This window comes from Sorex araneus, chromosome 1 (assembly GCF_027595985.1).
Source record: "Sorex araneus isolate mSorAra2 chromosome 1, mSorAra2.pri, whole genome shotgun sequence".
Taxonomy (NCBI): Eukaryota; Metazoa; Chordata; class Mammalia; order Eulipotyphla; family Soricidae; genus Sorex; species Sorex araneus.
In genome coordinates this window covers 310,668,888-310,690,352 of record NC_073302.1, presented here as the reverse complement: position 1 = coordinate 310,690,352, position 21,465 = coordinate 310,668,888, and the positions used below count along the sequence as shown (strand labels likewise).

Here is a 21,465-nt window from a genome sequence, read left to right as displayed (position 1 = left end):
TTCAAACAAGCAAAAAAAGTTAAACTGTCTATAAAGAAACTGCATTTACAAGTTATATTATTAAATCTACCCCTGCTTTGCCGACTAATAAAATGGAAAATGTGTCCTTTTACAGCTTTATAAAAAGGCAAGCTATAGTTTCATGAAAAATATCTTGCACCGATTGAATACAGGTGGCTGCATGTTTAGACTTTGTAGATGTAAAGGCTTAGTATAGATGTCTGAAAAAGGTAATATAGCACAATCAAAAAAAATCTTCCTTTCTTTGCTCATCAATCCTTTGGGTATTCCATGTCAAATAAACGCTACAACAATTTATAGTAAAAGTATACAGTGGAAGTGCCAACGTTAACACTGCTTAGGACTGGATACCTGCCAGATTGTTCACACCAATATTTAATGTGAACTAAAATGTCTTTTCCATTGGAAGTGTGAGAAGGATCTTGTTTTCCTATATTTGGCAACACGCTTATGTGGAGTATAAAGTCAAATGCCCGTGATGTTCTCTCTATTTCAACCATGATAAATTGTGTTCATTTGTTTAAGTGCATGTGGCAGCTTTAGTGTTCCAACTATAAATTTTGGTTAACATCTATTGACATGCTGTATTAAACTTAAGAAAAACAAATTACACTTCACCCGTTTTAATTGACTAAATGTGTCAAAAACACAGTAAGTATAACACGAAAGGTCAGAGCCTTAGTCTACACTGTAATGGGTGTCATGGCAGCGATCCAACTTTTCTTGTACATTTCATTTTTCATGAAGTTTTAGGACAAGGCATACATTTAACAATCACTTCCACTTCTCATTTGTACTTCAAAGTTTATCATAGGTGGTGTGACTACTAAGAACACTTTTCTCTTGTGATTTTTAAAGTTCCCTAGGCACTGATCTGAATGTCTCAAAATTACTGATGTTCTCCTGTAAACAAGGTCCTGAGAATGGACTCTGGCATTCTGAGGAACAAAATGCTGATTTATGGTACACTCGTAGATCACCATGACACTCCCTGGAAAAGACCAGTTTACATATCTAGCACAACATGCATAACTGGAAGAGTTGCCACATGGTTATATACCTGATTAAAGTTGGCACCTTGGATTTCTTTGGGTTCTGATGTGTTACCGGTAGTGGTCCTTTAGTTCTAGAGACAAGTTTAATATAAATTTTCATTCCTGGGGCTGGAGTGATAGCACAGCGGGTAGGGCGCTTGCCTTGCACGCGGCGGACCTGGGTTCGATTCCCAGCATCCCATATGGTCCCCTGAGTACCGCCAGGGGTAATTCCTGAGTGCAGATCCAGGAGTGACCCCTGTGCATCGCTGGGTGTGACCCCAAAAGCAAAATAAATAAATAAATTTTCATTCCTTCAATACCTTGTAAACACCATGCTTGATGACTAAATAATATTAAATAAGCTCTCTTTCATCTGTTATTATCCACCCCCCCTTCCTCCCTGCCTTGCCGTCCCCTGTGATTTAGGGGACAGACTGGAGAGATAGCACAGTGGGTAGGTTGTTTGCCTTGCATGTGGCCGACCCAGGTTCGATTCCTCTGTCCCTCTCAGAGAGCCTGTCAAGCTACCAAGAGTATCCCGCCCACATGGCAGAGCCCTGCAAGCTACCCATGGTGTATTTGATGTGCCAAAAAACAGTAACAAAAATCCAATGGAGATATTACGGGTGCCCGCTAAAACAACGGGACGACAGTACTACAGTACTACAGAAAAATTGTAATCTCTTTTCTCAGAATCAGCTTTATTTTCTCAGAATCAGATGTTCAAATGTTCAAATGTTAATTTCCAGTGCAAATTTATTTCTGGATAAACTCAAAACTGGCCAGGGATTGGCAATATATTGCTTCATATTAGAAATGAAATCTTGAAGTTTATTTCATTTTTCTCACTACTTGTGCACCTCTTTCTTGGATCCAGCATTGCCAACAAGAAACCGCGTTTTGTGCAGGGAATAATTGGAGAACTGACAATATTTGTTCTATCCTGATCATTATAGGAAGAATAATAGTACTAAACATTCAGAGGCTGCCTGAAGGAGCTGCATGAGGAGTTCTGAGTTTTCTTAAAGAAAGGAAGAGACAAACCTCCCTTGGGAGATCAGTGCTGCCACAAAGATTCCCTGAGAGTGAGTCTGGTTCTACTTTTCAGGCTGGAAAACACACTGTGATAGGCCAGATAAGGAAAGACTCCTGGTCTTACAGATTAGGTCTCTGTCACACTGACTCACCTAAGCCAATAACAGTATGACCATGGACGTTATGTAAATGAAAGAGCCTGGATGCACTCCAATAAATATTTATGAACAATGAAATTTGAATGCCATGTGTCATGAAATTGTCTTCTTTAGACCACACCCTACTCACCTTCCCCAGCTCTTCCAACCATCTAAACAATAACAACATCCTTAGCTAGAAGCAGTACAAGCATAGTTGGCAGACTGTGATTTGGCCTGAGAGGTCTGATATGATAAGGCTGCATCTTAGTGGGTGTAGGTCAATAGAATCTGATTCTAAAATACTCTAGAAATTTAGAGTAGGGAAGAATTCTTTCAAAATAAAGCTGCTTTAATCTCTTATACATGCTGCATTTTCATAGTCTAACTGTGGTTTCCTATCAACATTTTGGTCAAATACTATATTGGCATTTGTTATCTAGCCTTGTGGGAATTAGACAGGATAAATATTGGGGATATCATTACCCTTATCTGATTGGTAATTATAATTCTCATGCTCAGTCAACTTGATGCTTCTTACAGCAGATATGAGAGTCTAACCAGTTTCTCTGATCACTGGAGAGTATTTTGCTTATGTTTAGGGTATTTGCAAGTGATCAGGCATAAAAGTCCTGTTGGGATAGTCATTGGCCAATGAACCATAGAGTTGGGGGTAGTTTTACTTTGTTTGGGATTTTTCTGAGGCATATTCTGCATCACTTTTAGAGTGCATCAGTAGGTGAGAGTCCATGAATCCAATAGTTGTCAGTGTGCTCTTGAAAACATACCTTGTTTTGTCTTTCTTCTTTTTTCACTTCCATTTTCTCACTTTGCTTCTGCTCTTTGGCAGGATCACTGTCTGCATAAGCCACTTGGTTGTCAGAGTCCAAAAATTCAGATTTCTCAGCTGTGGTTGTTGTTTGCAGTGCTGAGTATCAAGTCCCAGATCTCATGAACTCAATGGAAGCGTGAGCGCTACTACTGAGTTACATCCTTGATCCAAGACAGCACTGTCTTAAGTTTTAAGTCTTTGGTAATGACGGTGTATGTTATAAAACTTAAGCCTGCTCTTTCTTCATTTGCATTTAGTCAGAGCTCACCTTTGAGTAAGGCGAAGTTCTCTCCCCCCTTTTGCACTCTATTGCCAAAGACAATTATCACAGGTGTTGGTCATTAATGGGACAGCCAACCAAGGAGCATTCTGGGACTGTTGTGGCAGTGCCATTCAGGTCATATTGATGACTGTGTCCTGTAAGGTACGACATAATAATAGAACAAAAGAGGATAGAAAGGGCATGGCACACTGTCAATCCTTCAGTACACACGTCATAGACCATTTTCCTGCCAGTTCACTTTCTTTCTTCTTGTTGTGAAATATAGAATATGGATGAATTAAAGTGACAGGCACATTTGGAAAACCAAGTCTTTGACAAATTTCACTCTGTATCTGGTCCACTATAGATCTCCTTACTGCCCCTTGCCTTCTGGATATATGTTCGCTTTTCTTCCTAAGTGTCTAAGTCTTATAGTGCTAGGAAAAGTTATTTCTTCAACACAATTTTTTAAATGTTGTTAAATTTCTTAAAAAATAGTTACGAGGTTTTCCTGATAGTACCTTATCTATTTACCTTTCTTTCATCAGCAGGAAGCATGGATGTCTTTTACTCACATTCTTCCTACTGGCTCCTGTGTAAGTGGAGAAGGAATAGGGATAGTCAGAAGGCTTTTTAGGGTAACCTTTTCTTAAGGAAAGAGATATAAAGTGGAGAAGGCAAAGGAGGACACTAGTGTTCTTTTTATAGCTGCAACGTGGGGGATGGTAAACGTATCTGAGAATGTTAAATGGAGTTGATAAGATAGAAGTACTATGCTTACTTAAAAGCCAGACAAGCTGAAATAGAAGCAGCTTTGTATATTAACTTAAAGTCTGTGTTTTTAATGGGAGTCTCTATTACAGATTGAATGTCATATTTTAAGGAATGAGTGTTGGGAAAGATTATTGCCCACATATTGCCAACCAGTCTCTGTGAATGTTAAATCAATGTTTACTTGGACCAAAATTATCTTAGGTAGTTTGAATTGCTGAATGAATGATGTGAAAGACTAAGGTGAGATAAGGAAGGTCAGAGATAAGCCAGGTGCTGTATTCTTATAGGCCATACTTAGATGCTGCAAAATGAAATTGATACATTCATGTATTTTAGCATTTGAATTTAAACCTATCTGAGTTCACATGAAAAGTTTGCTTTGGCAGTTGGTCATTACCCTGCGAGAAAGAAAAACACAGATAAGAATATGTCAAGCTGGAGAAGAAGCTGGGGTACATACTTTGCCGGTGGGGGTCCCAGGGAAGATTCCACTGGGCATCTAACCCTGGCTGGGACCACCTCTGGGGGTGGCCCCCCAACCCAAACCAAGAAAAATAGACTTCTGTTTTAGAAAGATTATATATTAGATAAAATATTTTCATTTAATACCCAGGACAAATATGAACCTGAATCAATTATTATTTAGTCTCTCTCTCTAGCTCCAGGTTGGGTGCTGAAAACTGCTACAAGTACTAAGATGAATGAAGCAGCTTGTGGTTTAGGAATTTTGTGAGCAACAACAAAAATGGTACAGGCAATCCCATCAAGTACTGTCTTCCGATGTAAAGTGGAAGGTGTAGCTTTTTTCTTTTGTCTGGTTGTAGGTTCATTTTGATTTCATCCAGTCATTTATTCACTGAGTTATTTTTGGTCACACAGTATACATGTACATAATATAATATAATATAATATAATATAATATATATATATACTAGATACAATATAATGTGTTTCAGATGTCCTTGTAGATCTTATTACTTTGTCTTCAAAGCAAGCCCACATTGAGAATGAAGAAGACAGTAGTAGTCCTTGAGATCCCAGATACATAAACACTGAAATGTGACAGTATCGAGTTTCAAAATGTGTGGAAAGTTGAATTATTTTGGATACAGTCTTTGAAAATTTCTTACTGACAACATATTACTGCAGTCATGAGAAGACATGAGAAAATTCAAAGATGGGACTTCCTTACAATTTTGAGGGATTTTTTTTGCCAAATGCTAATTCAATTTCCAAGTGTCTTCTTAATGTTTATATAATTCCCATGCATCAAAATTAGCTCAGTGGAATTTCAGGCTTCCTCCTGGTCATTTAAATAATCATGCAGAAACATTACTTTTTTTCCATTATTATAGATGGATGTATCCACCAACTCAAGATCACTGTCCATCACTTCATCATTCCTTGGGATTCTCAGTTGCACTTCATCACAGATCATCACCTTTTAGCATGATCTGGCCACCCCAGTTCACACTTCATCACTTCTTGCATTCTTCCTGAGCTTTCTGCTCTGTTGCAGAATGTCTTCATTGTCCAATAATTCATTATCTATAAAAGCATTATAAATTAATCAAGGTTTATTGGTAACTACCTGAGACATTTAAAATGTATCAAAAACATAGATGGTTCAATTGCACATTATAAAAGAGGAGTGAGTTTTTATTTTTCAGTGTAGAAGTACTGCTATTCAGCCATCGAGTAAGCTCATTTCGCTGGGTATAAACTTCACATTACTTAAAAATTTTTTTAAAAATTGAATATCCATGAGATAGACCATTACAAAGCTGTTCATAATTGGGTTTCAGTCACACAATGATCCAGCACCCATCCTTTCACCAGAGTGAGGAGTAAGTTTTAAAATGTGACCAGGAGGGCATTATTTGTCATAGTTTCTGGGATCTATTTTCTCTTTATTTGTTTTATAAACTCAGATAAGCAATTGTTACCAAGCATAATGCTACATTCACGAAATCCCTGTTAATCCTCGATTTCTCGAGTGGGCTCGGTAACCTCTCCATTCGTCCTTTCCCTGAGATCTTAGAAGTCTATCTAGACTTGGTCCTCCCAAGGATGTCGCACTGGGGGCTCTTTCAGGGTCAGGGGAATGAGATCCAGCTTGTTACTGGATTTAGCATATGAATACACCAAGGGAAGCTTGCAAGGCTGTCCCATGTGGGCAGGAAATTCTCAGAAGATTGCCAGTTTCTCCCAGAGGGAGAAGTAGGCTACAAGCTTCTGGAAGCTTGCTTTTAAGTCTCTGGGTGCTGACTGTTGATAGAATTACAGTCAATTATGGATTCTGAGGTGGTGCACCACCCAGGAGCTGTAGATCTGGAGCAGTTTGGTGGCTTGGCAGTTTGAGGTTCGCCTGTGGAGCATGTTGGTTGGGGCTGTGGGCTGCTGGCTTTAGGCAGACAGGGGACTCTGCCCTCCGCTCTGAGGCTTCCCGAGTTCTCAGCCCAGACCAGTCTGCTGTGGATTCACACATTATTTTGAATAATTTTTTCTGCTCTCGGGATAGATAACCAAAAGTTGAATTGCTGCGTTATATGGCAGCTCAATTTTTAGTTTACTGAGAACTCTCCATACTGTTTCCATAGGCATTGGACAAGACAACATTCCCACCAACAGCGTATGAGAGTTCCTTTTTCATCACATGCCTGCCAACATAAATTGTTCCTATTACTTTTTAAAAAACTTTTTAATGGAATTACTGTGAGATGGACCCTTACAAAGCTGTTCATGATTGGATTTCAGTCATATGGTATTCCAATACCCATCCCTCCACCAGTGTACATTTCCCAGCACCAGTGTCCCCAGGCTCCCTCCCATCACCTCCCACGCCCACCCCCTTCCTGCCTCTATGTCAGGTGCTTTTCTTCTCTCTCTCTCTCTCTCTCTCTCTCTCTCTCTCTCTCCTTTTGGGCATTGTGGTTTGCAATATTGATACTTAAAAGTTATAAAGAAAGTCCTCTTATCTACTTTTAACCCTCAGATCTTTTCCAGCATGATCATTCCCAACTATTTTTGTCATACTGGTCTTTTGTTCCTATTATTTTTCATATGTGCTCCTCTCACTGATATGAGATGGTCTCTCATTGTAATCTTGATTTGGATTACTCTAGTAACAAGTGACGATGAGCATTTTTCCGTGGTCTTCCTCAAAGAGATGTCTATTCATTTCCTCTCCCCATTTTTTGATGGGGTTATTGGAGTTTTTTTGGTAATCTTTGTATTTTATGTGTCCTAGATATCAACCAATATGATGTCTTGAATACAAATATTTTCTCCCCTGAATTTATTCTTTCTTTAAGGGTTTGAATGCAAGCTTCCCCACAATCAATATATTTCCTTACCCAATATATAATTGGTCAAAGCACAGTGATTACACATTATTATTTTATATCCTCACACAATCTATGTAAAATTTCTTACTAGTTGTTAATATGGTATATTAAATTACCTCAAACAAATTTTTTTTTCTTCATTATCCTGTACTTGTTAGTCTATTAGACAATTATAAAAAATAGTTCATTTTTGATAGCTTTTTCACATCTTCTTCTGGAGATTTGGAAGTGTAGCAGATTGTTTGAGTTCTTCCAAGGATGCTCAGCAGGACTGGCTATCTCTTCTCTGTGTACATACATGGTGAAAGGGGCTAAAGATCATGGAAGGATTCCAGCTTTATTCTGTAAAAGTTATGAATGATTGTGAGATTTATCTTGTATTTTAAATAAACTTAAATATTTCTTGCAAACATCTTGAAAACAGGTTTCAAGCTGGTGAAGCTCCTAAACTTTTGCTTACCCACGAAATTTTGTGTCATTCCTTCAAATCTGAATGATAAGCTATCTGGGTATTCTTGATGGGTATTGGTTTCATTCTACTTTTAAAAAATTATATTGTACCATTCTCAGCTGGCCAATAGAGTCCTATGTGATAGATTGGCTTAAATCTTATGGAGTTTCCTTTGTATGTGAGTTCCTTCTTTTATCTTGTTGCTTTTAATATTTTATTTCCCGTCATTGACTTTTGTTATTATTATTACAGCGTGTTTTGGATTTTTTCTTTTAGGATCCCTCTTGGCCAGGACCCTTTGAGCCTCTTGAATTTGGGTCCATGGACTTCTCAGCTCTTGGAAAACTCAAATATATGATTCCTTGGACTATTGGTTCTTCATTGAATTCTCCTTCCTGTTCTTTAGAGACTTGGATGATTCATATATTATTACCCTTGAATTTACCTGTAGTTGCCTAATGTGCTGTTCATTGTTTTTCAGGCTTTCTTTCATCTTCTGTTAGTTTCTGGATGTTTCCTGAATCTTATCTTAGAGCTCACTATTTTTCCTCAACTGTTATTACTCTGCTATTGAGTTTTTCCATTGGGAGTTTTAATTTCATCTACCATTGTCTTCAATTCTGTCACTTGTGATTGGAGCTTCCTCACTTCTGCTCTCATACATTCTTGTACCTGTACCTTTGCTTTTTTGAGCTGATTCAACATGTGCATCACAGTGTCCCTAAAATATTCATTAGAGGGCTATAGAACTGGTTGGTGCTGCTTTAGCCTTATGGGATACTATCTTCACTCACTGGCCGTGGTGGACTTTTATGCCATTTTCCCTTTTATGTCTTCTGTTCTCAGGTGAGTTTTTATAGTTCACTCCTGTGATATGTAGTGATTCTGCCCTTAGAGGCAATGAGGATTGTGGGCTTCCATGGGGATATTGGCATCTTCAGTTGACATTGACATCGAAGGAATAGTGGCCTCACATAGAAGGCCACAACTGTAGCCACATAGTTCAGTATTTCAGTAGTGGAGGGTGAAGTTGGAGCCGCATTTGGTCTCCTTTTGGTCTCTGTGAATTGGCTGGGCTGAAAAAGCTACGGGGAAGCAGCAGGCTGGTGGGAAAAAGCAGAGTTCTTTTGGGCAGGGGTTAATCTGGGGATCCTGGGTAGGGTCCTGTCCCCTCGGTTCCAGCCTGGCTCTGTAGGTTGCTTGCCTAGCGGAGGGACTCACCTGTTAGTAGTTTGGGCAGAAGAAGCTGCTGCCATTATCACTTTAAAGAAATGCTTCTCTTCTTATCTTTATTTGTTTACTTATTTTTTTCTTTTTTCTTTTTTTTTCTTATTTTTTTTCACACCCAGCAATGCTCAGGGGTTACTCCTGGCTTTGCACTCAGGAATTGCTCCTGGCAGTGCTTGGGGGACCATATGGGATGCCGGGGATCGAACCCGGGTTGGCCGAGTGCAAGGCAAACGCCTTACCCGCCATGCTATCGCTCCGGCCCCATATTTGTTTACTTATTTTTGATATTTTGAGTCACACCCAGTAGTGTTCAAGGTCTGCTCCTGGATTGGTGCTCTGGGTGTCATGTGTTGGTGGGAACTGAATAACTGAATTCATGCCTCCTGCATGAAGAACATGTAGTCCAGCTTGTTGAACCATCTCTCTGGCCCTTCATAACTGACTGTGCTCAAGACTTACTGCTGTCTGGGATTGGAGAACCATATGTGGTGTCAGAGGTTGAATTTGGGGAAGCTGCATGCAGGACAATTGTCCTACCCACTGTACTACCACTCTGGCTTAACTTCTTTAAAGTTCAGTTTGTTTTTGTTTTTGTGCCATACCTGGCTGTGCTCAGGGCTAATGCCTAGTTCTGTTCTCAAGGATAACTCCTGGTGAGACTCAGGAAACCATACTTGATGCTCGGGATAAAACCTCAGATGTCCTTTTTTTTAAATTTATTTTTTATTTTTTTTGCTTTTTTGGTCACACCCAGCGATGCTCAGGGGTTACTCCTGGCTCTGCACTCAGGAATTACTCCTGGCGATGCTTGGGGGACCATATGGGATGCCGGGGATCGAACCCGGGTCGGCCGCGTGCAAGGCAAACGCCCTACCCGCTGTGCTATTGCTCCGGCCCCTGTCCTTTTTTTTTAAAAAAAAATTGAATCACCATGTGGAAAGTTACAAAGATTTCAGGCTTAAGTCTCAGTTATACAATGATCGAACACGTATCCCTTCACCAGTGCACATGTTCCACCACCAAGAACCCCAGTATACCTCCCATCCCACCCCACCTCCCGCCTGTGTAGCTGATAATTTTCACTTTACTTTCTCTTTACTTTGATTACATTCAATATTTCAACAAAAAACTCACCATTATTGTTTGTAGTCACACCCCCCAAAATCAGACCTGCTGAAAAGGAAACATTTGATAATTTGTTTTCCATTGCTGAGAATGAAGAAATATGAGGTCTCTTATATCTCTTATAATCACGGCTATCGAGGCTGCGTGGTTTTGGGTTTCTGTAGTTTAGTATTTTAGTAACTAAGTCCAGGGAAATTTCTGCCAGAAATTGCATCATTGCAAGCTTGTAACTCTCTTTAGTGGTCCTTATAAGATGGTGACCCACTCCCCACCGCTCCCCGGAAAGGTAAAGCCCAGGGAGACAAACCTTTCCCCTCCTGGGGCAGCATGGGGCCATGGCTTAGTTCACAGTCTAGAGACGTTTCTGCAAGAAGCTGCTGGTGCCAAAAGTAGATAGGTGGCCTCTGGGATCATGGTCATTCAGCAATGGAGAGGCCACACACATGCGGCCTCTTGGGTCACATCTTGGCGGAGAACCTCAGATGTCTTTTTGGAAGACAAATGCCATACTTGATTTTTAGCTCTCTCTATTCTTTTTTTGTTCATTTTCAGTGCCTACTGAGTTCATTAAATATTTCTCTCTACCAGCTAATGATCATTCAGAAAAGTCTAAGGTATCTGCTTTCCATAACTTTTCATAAATAGTCAAAATTTCCACTTAACATAGAAAGGACAATAAAGATTTAAGCATTAAATCATTAAATTGTGAACCCAAGTGGAAGTCTTTTTTTATTCAAATGTCCATCACAAATAATGTTCCTAATAACAGCACTTGAAGTATTTTTGGTTACAAATTAAAAAATTCTAGTAATGACAGAAGCATGTTTTATAGCCTATAGCATTTTGAAGTTTTCTGGCTCAAGCTTAGTGATGAGACAAAGCCACAATTGACAGCCCAAAACAAATCATTTCTTTGAAATCTGTATTAGACTATCATTGGTGTTTTTTTGAATGTAGCATCAAGTACAGTTTAAATGACTGAACTAATAAGCAGTAAAAACAAGGAAATTTGTATTGAAAAGAAGTATAATTAGCTGTTCAGAGGATTTTAATTAGCTATTTTCACCATGACTTAAGAATCAACATTTACATGGTAAGATATATGTTTATAAAATGTCACAGTAAAATAATTATGTGTCAATTAATGTTACCATTTTTTGAAACAACTGGTTACTCCTTATTCCAAGCTAAAGGCTTTTCAGAAAAGATTAAAATGAGTGTGCAATTCTAACCAGATGTTCCTGTAATCCTTCTGAAAAACTAGTCAGTAACAATTTTTTTCATTACTGATTGCTTGTCTTGCTGACAAGATGTTTCCAAATTTTTTTATGAATCCAAAGGAACAAAAAAGAGGTTTGGGGATCATAAAATCTGTTACTTCCTACAATTAGGTAGACAGTTTGCTCTCAGTTTTTCAGAGTTGGTTTGAACACATTTTGTTAATGTGTCAGGAAAGCTGAACTCACCTTATGGCTTGGGTTTCCCGTTGGAGTGAATTATTTTGGGGTCATTTCCCCTTTACCTACTTCTGGATTCTACTCTGAATCAAAACCAAGCTTTGAATTCACCTTGGCTATTGTTTGACTCTTGTTTCTATGAACTATTTCTCTTTCTCTTCTCTTTTCCCTGCACCTAATGCAGGCTTTAATGGGATTGATAGAAGGTGTTTTCCCATCCTCACTTTCTCTTTAATGTCTTTTTAATCCTATGCTAATTAATACTCCTTTGCCAAAGTACTCCCTCCCCATCCCGCTCTTCTTCAATTGTAACTTAAAATTTTATTTACCAGGAAATGTAGGTTACTAATTTACAAAACAAAATTCAGACTCTAGAGTTTCCCAAGTAAGTTTTTGAAGAGGTATGTCCTTTCTTTGGGGTTAGGTGACAAAAAAGAGAAGCATGAAGGAAACTGGCTGGAACAAAAAAAAAATGAAATAAATAAAAATATTTTATTATTACATTGCCAAAATAAAAGGTGTTTCTCTATCTTCTCATTATATCAATGAACAAATTGATATATGGATCAGTTAAACAACCTTCTTTGCGTCATAGAGTTAAGAAACACCAGAAAACGAGAGGATTTGAGTTGATCCGTTTTTTTTTTAAAGAAATATTTTATTGAACCACCGTGAAAGAAAGAAAAAAAATACAAAGCTTTCAGGTTTGAGTCACAGTCAAATACTGATTAAACCACCATCCCTTCACCAGTGCACCCGTTCCACCACCAAGAACCCCAATACACCCCCCTCCCACCCCACTCCCCATCTAAGTAGCTAATGATATTCCCATTATTCTCTCTCTATATATTGAGTACATTCCATATTTCCATACAGAACTCACTATTATTGATTGGAAATTTTCCCCAACAATCAGGCCTGCTGAATAGGCATCATCTAATAATTTCTCTTCATTGCTAAGAGTGAAGACTTTGAGTCCGCGTGGCTGCGATAGCGGCCGCGCAGTTTTGGGTTTCTAATATTTTAGCTCAGTTCACAGTCAAAATGGATGGCTGCAAGAATCCGCTCTGGTGCCAAAATGGGTTAGGAGACCTCAGGATCACAGTCAATAGGCGCGGATGGTCTGCTTCTCGTGCCGCGGCTCCCGGTTCATCTCTGGGCCTGAGCTGATCCGTTTTTAAGGCTGTTTGTACTCTTAACTAGAGCACATCAACCCAATCACTATTTTGAAACATTCGGAAGAGATTTTTTTTTCTTTTTGGTTTTTGGGTCACACCCAGCAATGCTCAGGGGTTACTCCTGGCTCTGCACTCAGGAATTACTCCTGGAGTTACTTGGGGGATCATATGGGATGCTGGGGACTGGACCCCGGTAGCCCGCATACAAGGCAAATGCCCTACCCGCTGTACTATCGCTCTGGCCCTGCAAGAGATCTTAAAGAAGACTGTACTTGGGAACAACTCAAAGCTCAGATTATGTGAATGTTCAGTAGTCCTATCCTATACAGTACTGAACAATGTTGCCTTAAAAATTTCTATTCTGCCCTGGCAGGAAAGTATTCACCATAGGTGGTTAAGCATGGGGAAATAAACTCTTATTAAAAAAGACTTACAGTGCTCACTTCAGCAGCACATATACTAAAAATTGGAATGATACAGAGAAGATTAGCATGGCCCCTGCACAAAGATGACATGCAAATTCATGAAGCGCTCCATATTTTTAGTTTGTAACTGTACATCACAGTGATTCTCTAATAAAAATAAAAAAAGACTTACAATAATTGATTTATACAGTGGAGTTTCAAATAATTTCTGTAAATAATGAATATCTAGAGGTAATAAATATTTACCTTCGGAGAGAGTTTCCTATTTGACTAGTTAGATTCACTTAAGAATTTATTTATATAACAGAAAATAATTTTTATTGTCAGAGAAAAGGAAAAATGTTCGTGATAGGTTTTCCTTTTTGCTCTCTGCCAGGAAGTAAATCCATGACCTCACACAAGCTGAACCTTGTTCCTGGCCCTTGAACTTTCTTTTTTAAAAAATTTTTTAAATTATATTGAATCACCATGAGATAGTTACAAGCTTTCATGTTTGGGTTACAATCTCACAATGATCAAACACCCATCCCTCCACCAGTGCATATTCCCCACCACCAATATCCCAGGTATAACCCCCCTTTCCCACCCTCCCCCTGCCTCTAAGGCAGACAATATTTTCCATACTCTCTCTCTACTTTTGGGCATTATAGCTTGCAACACAGACACTGAGAGGTCATTATGTTTGGTCCATTATCTACTTTTGGCATTCATCTCCCATCCCAACTGGTTCTTCCAGCCATCATTTTCTTAGTGATCCCTTCTCTATTCCATCTGCCTTCTCCCCTCTGCTCATGAAGCAGTCTTCCAGCTATTGGGCAATCCCCCTAATGGCCCTTGAACTTTCTTTTACATTATTCTATCTGAATGATTATAATAGGTTAAATTGTGGTCATTCCCCCAATTCACATGTTGAAGTCCTAGGCCCTGGTACCAAAGAATAGGATTGAATTCGGAATTGACCCTCATAAGAGGTAATTAAGGTAAACCTAGCTCGTACTAATGTGTACAATCCAATATGGCGGGTGTTCTTAAACAGAGAGGAAATTAGGTCACAGATCTGTGCTTACACATGGAGACTAGGTAAGAACACAGTGAGAAGGTAGCTATCTAGTGGCCCAGAGAGAGAAAGATCTCAACCCAGACTTCTGCACACTGGACCTTGGAACTCCAACTACCAGAACTGTGTGACAACTGAATTTCCTTTTTGTTTTTTTTTGGGGGGGGTGTTGGGGCACACTTGGTGGAAGTTCAGTAATTATTTCTGGCTTTGTGCACAGGGATAACTCCTGGTGGTGCTTGTGGGACCATAGGGAGTACCAGGGACCCAATCTGGCTTGGTGGCATGCAAGGTAGCCTGCTGTATTTCACTCCAGCTCCTAAATTTCTATTTTATAAAACTTCATAGTTTGTGGCATTGTGTTTTGATGAGCATAGAAAACTAAAATAATGATAAATTTTTATTGTAGAATTATTTCCATTTTATTAAATATATTGGTCATTAATTTACCTTCTCTAAGTAGTTCTTAAGATGCTCCAAATGACTTCAAACTGATTCTCTAGATTTTGTATTTATGTGTCTTTTACATTTTCATTACTAATTATTTTGTTTTATAGTGACTTTGATTATATTTGGTAAACATTCTGGCATAACCTTGAACAATTGAACTACCCCATGGACCATCAATAGTCACATTATTAGTTTCTAGCAATCGCAATAAAAAGAAAATATGAATTTAATTTTAATAATATATAAATATACTAATTCAGTTTGTCTTATGCATTGATATTATAAATGATATATTCAAAATATAACAACTTAACATGTAGTTAGTATAAAATTTTAAAGAGAAAGTTGATAATATTTCTTTGAACTCTAATGTTTATTTTATTCTTAGGGCATATCTCTTTTGGACGAACCACATTTCAAATGCTCAATAGTGAACATGATGAGTGTATGATCTAATCTGCACTTAGCACCTTTCTCCATCAGCAGTATGTTGCATATATTTAAAAAAGTTATTTTAGTTGAATCATTGTGAGGTGCACATTTACAGAATTGTTCATGATTTGGTTTCAGTCATACAATGTTCTGTACCTAATCCTTCACCAGTGTACATTTCCCACTACTAATGTCCCAGTTTCCCTCCCTCCCCCTTCCCAAGTCAGACGTCTGCCTCTATGGCAGGCACCTCTCTCTCTCTCTCTCTCTCTCTCTCTCTCTCTCTCTCTCTCTCTCTCTCTCCCCTTTTGGGCTTTATGGTTTGCTGTTTGCATATCTTTTAAAGGTGAACATTCTCTCCAGGTGACTGAGTCTCTCTTGTATATTGTTTACTTAAAATTTCAATTTCAGAGCATGGTGTACTTTGAACTGAATTTCTTGGGATTTGGCTGCCTTCGGTGATTCCTGATTGACAATTCAGTAGGCAGTAGTTATTACTCATGTTCCAATTTGGAAATATTTTCCTAAAATGCTTACTGGAAACATTCCATTTTCAGTAGATATTTATGAAACTGCTGCGTGCATAGTATGAAGAGGGAAACTAGGCATAAGGAAGTTTATTTTCAAACTAAATTATCTTAATTATTGAAAATCTCTGAAAGGATTAAAGGGAAAATGCTTTCATTTGTTGCCATCTTCTTAGGTACCAACATTCAAGATCTCATTTATCCTGTGAGTACTATACAAATGAGATGAAGTTTCAGCAGTTTTAGGTACATTTTTCAAGATCACATTTCACATTAGGTGAACTCATTCATCCGTATTTGTTGGACTTAGAGGATTTCTGATAGGGTGAAATCTTATTCTAGCTCATGCTTTATATTTGAGAACTTTCTTTCTATTTTTTTTTTTTTTTTTTTTTTTGCTTTTTGGGTCACACCCAGCGATGCTCAGGGGTTACTCCTGGCTGTGCACTCAGGAATTACTCCTGGCGGTACTCGGGGGACCATATGGGATGCCGGGGATCGAACTCGGGGTTGGCCGCGTGCAAGGCAAACGTCTTACCCACTGTGCTATTGCTCCGGCCCCAATATATTTGAGAACTTTCAATGCAACATTAAATGCAAATGCATTTTTGTAGAAACTGTTAGACCTTGCTTTTAAGAACATGCATCAACATGCATTTTGTGTCATGAACTTCACTTATAGCTTTCCTTTGTTTCTCTACCTTGTGTCAACTCCAAAAGCCTGTTTCCTCATTTAGAAAATGAGCATCATAATCGCTCCTATCTTTTACGCTTGTATAAGGACTAAGTGAGCTAATTCAGGGCTAGTACACTGTGAGAGGCCTGGACTGGTGACTCACCCAACGTTAGTTGTTTATTCTAGTTTATTATAAGCAACGACAGGCCTGGTGCCTATAAACTCTTTCAATTTACAAGAATATTCTCGACTACTCCAAGCAGAATACATTTTTAATCTATGAAATATGATTAAGCAGGGATGCCTGAAGAACTTTTCCATAATTAACTGCAAAACCTATTAGCGAATGAGAACAGCTTTCACACGTAGATCTGACATTCACCAACAGCTAAGGGAGAGGACAGCGCTGATGTCTTTTCTACCTATGAAGTAACAGCTTTATCCTTCCAAAGTGGTGACCTTGATTTCTCTCTGATCGTTAGCTGAATTCTGGCCAAGGCTGCTTGAGGATTTGCCACAGCACCTGACCCATACACAAGGAGATAGAAGAATGAGGCTTGCAAAGGTCACACTCATGCCATCCAGACATTTTATCCATGCTGCTGCCATGGCTGAATATTGCATTTAGACAAGTGCAGTAAAAGGAACAAAATTCAAAATGCATTAAAAAGTGAAACGAAAAATAGAGAAAGAGAGAAAGAGCTTCTGTCTGGGGTTCAAATGCTTTTACTCATCAGGTAGTCTTAACCTTTTTGATAATTACATTATATGCAGCAGCAAAGGAACAAAAGAGGATAAAGGTCTTAGGAGTTATATTGATAAACTATGTGTGGTGCACAAAAATGGCATGGAATATCTTGTTTAAGCTGTAAAAATATATTAGCATGTCATGTTATCTTCATAAATTCTTCTCACACATAGGGTGGGTGGAGCTCTTGAATCCCAAGGCACATTACCAATTCGGCTGGTCACTGCAATTCATCAATTGTTTGTCACATATTTGCAGGCTCACAGTTGGGACTGAGGTATTATGATTCTAGAGGGTTTGATAATAGGTGAATGATTAGCTGTTGGGGACAGATATGTTTCTGAGCCTTTCTGTGGCAGCCTCTCATATAGGAAGGTAATCATTCTCATGGAATTTGCTGCCTCAGACTTAAAGAGATTTCTAATACCACCTGTAATTTTTTTCCTTGTAAAATTTCATTAGTGGTTAATTATGTAGAGCTTTCCGGAAGTTCACAAAGTGTGGTGAGAGTTCAAACGTCAAATTTTGAACTGTCACACGATGGGACAGCCCCCTGTACTCTTGTTACCCTGTACACATTGTACCTTATCCCTCTACGTACTGGCACATGTTGGAATTGTGATTTACTCCTTCTTGGAAAAAGACTAAACAGACTTTCAAAATATATTTTTTTCTTACTAGGCTAATTTTACTTTTTGGCTTCTGAGTATTTTCCTAGGACTATATAATTTGGGATAAAAAATAATTTGTATTTATAATTTGTATTTAAACAACATCTAATTTTGATAGGGTTACAAGAGGTTAGATAACTTTTATAGATGTTGCAGTTAGGTAAGTTTATCCCAAAGTGTGCATAAGCTTGATTAGTCCTAGGTAGAAGCTTTTCAGAGAGATCAGATCATATCCAGGGCATATCAAACAAAATCAATTTCTCTTCCAAAAGTGTGCACTTATGGAAAACAGAAAGAATTATACAGCACGAAGGAATGCAATAAGTGTCTCAATGATTTTACAGCCTTTCAGATTTGTAGCCTAGAAAGCCAACTACATATTTGGGTAGGTCTATTACATCACACATTGTTATTGATGTTAAAATTAGGTTGAGACCAGAGAGATAGTACAGCTGGTGAGGTGCTTGCCTTGCTTGCAGTCGACCTGGGTTATATTCCTGGCACTGTTTATGGTCCATCTAGCACTTTCCAGCAGTGATCCCTGAGCACATCCATGTTATCCTCCAAATGAAAATAATCAAAATATTATCTTACTTGTTAATGACTTGTTTCATTTTTTGGGCCATGCCCCAAACCAAGTGAGGTGGAATGATATACAAAAAGAGAGGGTCTTCAAGAAGCTGATAGAGGGGCTGGAGCGATAGCACATCGGGTAGGGCATTTGCCTTGCATGCGGCCGACCCGGGTTTGATTCCCAGAATCCCATATGGTCCCCTGAGCACCACCAGGAGTAATTCCTGAGTGCAGAGCCAGGAGTGACCCCTGTGCATCGCCGGGTGTGACCCCAAAACAAACAAAAAAAAGAAGCTGCCAGAAATTTGGTTACAATAAAGTAAATAGATGTTTAAACATACGATTGAAATGATTCTGAATTCAAGGTGATTAGAGTAGCTTGAAGATATTAATGGAGAATTATATATATATATATATTTTTTTTTTTCTGCGTTAAGGCATTCCTGTGTTTGGGGATAAGGGGCTATTTCTGCTTCAGGAAAAAAAATATAGGGTTGAGCAACCTGAAATGTGATTTAGTCCACTGAAATGTGAAATTTCACATAATTTCAGGGCCTGAAAGATATTAGATTGCCTGCAGGAGAGAGCTGGTTACTGAAATAAAGGCTGAGTCGCAGAGACATTATGTGCACTCAGCAGTTATAGAAATTACTGCTGAGAAATACTTTGAGCTCTTTGGTCTGTGTTTGTGCCATTTTAGAGAACATTTGACATGGGGTGGACTTAATCATAGAATTTCTTATTCGACGTGAATTGGGTGGGAGGGGAGGGAAAAGATCAGTCATCATATCTATGTTCTATGAATGCACATTCTATTTTGGGGAAGTGGCACACACACACTCATGGCAGTAGACATGGGGGAAGACTCATGAAGGCCTGAGGTGTTGTGGATTGATCGCACTTGGATAGGCAATGAATGAGAAGAATGGCCATCCAGGCCGATGTCGGGCTGGGGCCATTGCAATAGGTGTTGAGCCTGAGATGTGTCTGGCACGAGGAATTAGATGGCCCTTCTCTCTCTTATCTATTTGCTTAACTTAGTCACTCACTCAACACGTGTTTATTGGGCGTCCACCATGTGCCAGGTGCCTTGTTAGGGAGCATAGTGCTGCAGACAATGAACATCACCACTGCCTTCATAATGTGTAAGCTCTAGTGGGCAATGTGCATTCACACGGCAACAACTGTTACGGGACCATCACCCCAGTCAGTAAGAGTCAAGCTAAACATCATGTTATGAGACAGATCAAGGGCTGGGAAATGCTGGTTTGAGAAAGGGACAATTGAAGGCTATACTTTTTAGAGTGTAAATCCATCCTCTTTAACCTAGGATGTGTGCAAATTAGAATCCTCCACTGAGTGACTCTTACATAGTCACTGGCATGATAATTGAAATAAAGAAATATTTAGGACTGGCTCTTTTATTTTTTAAATTTATTTATTTATTTATTTATTTATTTATTTATTTTTGGCAGGTCACACCCGGCGATGCTCAGGGGTTACTCCTGGCTTTGCACTCAGGAATTACTCCTGGCAGTGCTCAGGGGACCATATGGGATGCTGGGAATCGAACCTGGGTTGGCTGTGTGCAAGGCAAATGACCTATCTGCTGTGCTATGGCTCCAGCCCCAGGATTGGCTCCTTTAATTCAGCAAGTGTGCCAGGAAGAAGCAGAGGTCCCAGGAAACAAGGAGAACTGGGAAAGGGTTTGATACATTTTAGAAAACTTTGGTGAGACTGTAGCAGTCATGCCAGTTTCTCTGCATCGTTAGAGGAAAAAGGCTGTCACCAACCTTAGACCCAAAGGGACATGGTGGGAGGGTGGCAGGTTTACTAACATCTGCGAAGAAAAAGAAGTAGAGAAGAGAGAAGTGAGCTCAGCAGAAGGGTGCAGTGATGTAAAGTGAAAGCCCAAGGTTAGAGGGGTTTATCCTCAGATTCCAAAGTCTGCCCTTTGGCAGGTCCCTGGCAGAGGCTGGCACATTTCATGCAACGGGTAGAGGTATTCCCCGTGAGAAGATCAAGATTCAAGAAGTGCAGTATAAGCCATGATGCCCCAAAGTAGAGAGAAATAAGGAAGGTGCCTGCCACAGAGGCAAGGGGTGGTGCGAGGGAAACTGAAACATAGGTGGTGGAAAATGCACCTTGGTGGAGGTCGTTGGGTAGTTAGATCGTTGTATGACTGAAACTCAATTATGAAAGCTTTGTAATGGTATCTCATGGTGATTAAAAAAAACCATGAAGTGCAGTATAAATCTTGCTTCTTTTTTGCTTTTTTTGGTCACACCCAGCGATGCTCAGGGGTTACCCCTAGGCTCTACACTCAGGAATTGCTCCTGGCGGTGCTCAGGGGACTCTGTGGGATGCCAGGGATTGTACCTGGATCAGGTGAGTGCAAGGAAAAACTCTTCCTGTTGAACGATCACTCCAGCTAACAGAATAAATCTGGAGGGAGGGGTGGGCATGATGTTCTTCACTCAACAAGTCTACACAGAATCCATTTGGTGGGAGAGAACAAAGGTGGGAGAAGCCAAAGAAATATAAATCTAAGGAAAAGATTTATGAGGATCTGCTCCTTGAAAATTTCTTTCTAGTGGTGTGCATGAGTTACTCAAATCAAAGAGTTGACTGCACGGATGCTCTAGTAAAAGTCTTTTCTTCTTCCATTCCTTTGACCTTGTAATTCAGACCTATATCCCAGTGGCTGCATTTTCTTTTTAATATCTATCACAGTATTACTGACATCCTGCAGGGAGGCAAGATCCCTGTGATAACTATGCCCCGGGCATCACACCCAAGAACTGCCCTATTAGCTGCCTTGGTCCTTCCAATTGTGCCATTTCTTCTTGTGACCATAGTGCTGTTCATTCTTAGAGAATATATGGCAATCTAATTTTTTTTTTCTAGAAAAGTTAAGGCTGGGGACAAGAAGGGAGGAATTAATTGAAATGTGTGGGTAATACTAGCTGACATCTGAACACTGGGATTCCTGTGTAAGAGGCAGGAAGGGCTATATTTAC

The 21,465-nt window shown here is 39.3% G+C and overlaps 1 non-coding gene across 1 annotated transcript; it reads left to right on the top strand.

Annotated features, from left to right (window-relative positions):
* Positions 1-13,321: 13,321 nt before the first annotated feature.
* Positions 13,322-13,429, top strand: LOC129401298 (U6 spliceosomal RNA). Its single transcript, XR_008628229.1, has one exon. It is a non-coding gene; the product is annotated as a U6 spliceosomal RNA (small nuclear RNA).
* The last annotated feature ends 8,036 nt before the right edge of the window (positions 13,430-21,465 follow it).